This window comes from Octopus bimaculoides, chromosome 25 (assembly GCF_001194135.2).
Source record: "Octopus bimaculoides isolate UCB-OBI-ISO-001 chromosome 25, ASM119413v2, whole genome shotgun sequence".
Classification (NCBI taxonomy): Eukaryota; Metazoa; Mollusca; class Cephalopoda; order Octopoda; family Octopodidae; genus Octopus; species Octopus bimaculoides.
Window position 1 is genome coordinate 34,872,371 of NC_069005.1, and position 3,273 is coordinate 34,875,643.

Sequence of the window (3,273 nt, forward strand, 5' to 3'; positions counted from 1 at the left end):
GCAGCAGTAAGTACAGACGGAGGGGGTGGGTGTGCTCCAGCAACGCCACAGACCTCAGGCTGGGATTACTAAAAGGCTGAAAGTAAATGAAACACACACACATACATGTATACATATATATATGTGTGTGTGTGTGTGTGAGAGAGAGAGAGAGAGAGAGAGGGAGGGGGATGCCTCTCAAAAGTTCTAAAGTTTAAACAATAACACGAGATTTTACTGAAGTCCAACGATTGTGTTTTGAGCGCGTCTCCAAGGTTAGCCGTCTCTCCTCTCTCCCTCCCACGCATCTTAAGAGTTATGGGGAGCTGTCCCTCCCATCTTGAAGAACACAAGTAAAATTATGGTCTGCACACACACACACACACACGCGCACGTGCGCTCACTTTTCTGACATGTAATGCAGGGGAAATGACTCTTGTTATATTAATTTTAAAATTTGTTTTAAAGTTTGTATAAAGAGTAGAGGTGATAGGGGAATGAAGGCCCAGCCAAACGTGGATCGGGACAAGATACAACGGTCAGAAGAGATATGGTATGAAAGAGGCGGTGTGCGCCTTCACCTCTTCTGCTTGAATATTTTCCTCTCGATCCATTTATGAGTGAGACTGTCCATTAATTCTTCCAGTTCTTATCCACCTGGAGGTCTAGGCCAAATCAGACACCGAGGAATTGGTCTGTCTCTCCATCGACCTGCTATTATTGTTCGTTGGCATAGTCTTGTCTCTCTCCAGTTGTCGAGCTACAGACCTACAGACTTGTTCGGATTTATCTTGTTGCTAGGTAGCGATGGACTGATCCAAATCGGTTAGAGACTCACCGATACCAGATTTATTACTCATTCCATGAGGTGGAGGTTGTCGTGGATGCATCTAGTGGAGATCGCACACGTTTTAGCTTCTCCGACTAAAGCGTCCACAACAGGCACCAACCTCTTTTCCAACACTTTGGCCAGCATTCGAAACTCTGCATTCAGTGGGTTGTGGGCTGGAAGTTGTCTATAACATCCCGTCTATTGGCTTCCTTTCTCAATAAAATTAACACACCTTGATTCACAGAACTGGGAATTCTCCTGTTTTGCGTTCGATCTGTCTGTGGAGTCCTCTTTCATCTCCTCTGTACGTTCTGGCACTCGAGCCTTTACTCTGGAAGCTAGAACTTTTGAGAGGCATCCCTTTTGAATTGGGTGCAGGAGAGCTATGTCAACAGATGCGGATGACATTACGCTCATATTGCCAGTTGCCATAGACATCTGTCAAGAGGTCAACAAACAGATCCAGTATATAGCCATAAAACTCAGGTGAGACCATCCAAACTGGGCGATTTGTCACTTGCGCAGCCACTCAGGACTACTCGTATCTTAGTTGCTGTTACTGGCCTTTCACAGCGTCTTGTCCCTCCTTTAAAGAGTTGCGGCAGATCGTCGAGGTAGGTACTACAGTCCATAATTCTTTGTGGCCTTCTGCTTTTACTGAAGAGTTTGGCAAAGAACTGCGGGAAGGTCACATACATTTACTTGGAACCGCGCAGTACACACCCATCCTGATCTGTCAAAGACTGAATTGTGACTTTGTTGTCACGTCACACCTCCATCATCCGAGTCCGACGGACGGCTTTCGTTCTTTCTCGATTTAGCGCACGAGATCTAGAGCCTATATCTATTGATTTTTCTCTTCCCTGCGTCACATGAGGCGACACCCAGGTTTGTAGCCGATGCTGCAGTGTCGGAGCCGGAGAACGTGTCGATGCACGTCACGTCTCAGATTAGGGACCTGCCTCCCTCCAATGGGAAGAGGGTAATTGCATCGGGGCGCTGACAGTCCCTCTAGTCGAGACCTGCTCGTTCTAGTTTGAGATGGGAAACCAGTCGCGTCGAGGTCACTTTTAATTACGTCAATTGGAAATAGAAAAGGAATTACCTCCCCTGCATTACTTAGCTAACAAACGTTTGTGTGTGTGTGTGTGTGCGGGCGCGCGCGTGTATGTGTTAATGAAAGGAAGAGAAAGCACTGGTGCTGTTTGTGGTAGTGGTGGTGGGGTCAGAAGGAAGGAAGGAAAGTGGCCCAAGGCAAGAGACCCGGCCCAAATACTTGCCACAAAGTGGTTCCATTAAAGTGATCTAAGACCCAGGTGTTCAAATATTGCTTAGCCTCAACTCACCCCTGATCCAGCAGACCTTCCACTCGTGTTCACCCCACCTTTTCTGTCTGTGCAGGGAGAGAGAGAGAGAGGGAGAGAGAAGGTAGGACGGGGGTAATTCCCCCTTTGTTTAATAATTTAATGTGAGTCATTTAGTCTGGTTCTTCTTATATTCTGATTTCCAATCCAGTTGAGACCAAATTTACTGCTTTTTTGTCTTCAGTGTTCGATACATTAAACGTCTTCCATTTGGTGCCACAGGTTTAAATTTACCATATTCAGCCTTTTATCGCACACACGCACACAAACTTTTCTCTATTGCAACCACTATTTAGTAGACTAAAATAAGAACTTGACTTTACATAACTAAAAGTCTAAAGTTTGGAATGAAATAAGAGCGAATTAAAATTCCCATCGTCTCCTGAGATAAATGAAAGTCGACAATAAGGCAATTGGACATGTAGGAAGAAAGTCCTATTTTAGTGTCCTTAATAGATTTCCACACCAAGTATGAAATAGTGTGGTTGAACATCTCGGTGCACAATTTAAACACTGGAATCGTCAGCGGACTTTTTTACTGTCGGAAAGTGCTCCAGCATGACGAGAAATGTACTGGTTAAAATATATTCACTAAACAACACACACGCACGCACGCACGCACGCACAATACTGTTTTTGCGTTTATATCTATAGATTTTCTATAGAATGCAGTACCAGTGCTGTAGGTTACGACGTTTCGTAAGCAAATACGTTTACTTAGAATATTACGGTCCAAAAGAAGGAAAAAATTCTTGCTGTGCCAACAATTAAGAATTAACTCTCAAGAAAAACAACTACAATTATTTTTGCCACAGTTCTCTCCCTTGAAAAATATTTATTTGACATTAAAATAAGAGTTCGCAATCGTACGCACATACACCCTTGCCCCCCACACATACAACCACACCCACACGTGCCCTGTCTCTCATGTACATACACAGTACGAGAAATAAGGGGCTATGCTCATATACAGGAAGGAGAGGAGTTGAGTTCGCAGAAAAAGGGATTTGCTAAATATGGTGATTGTAAGAATTATTCTGTTGGTTTCTGAAATTATGAAAGAAAGCGTCTGGGGGCGAGAGGGGAGAGACACGATGG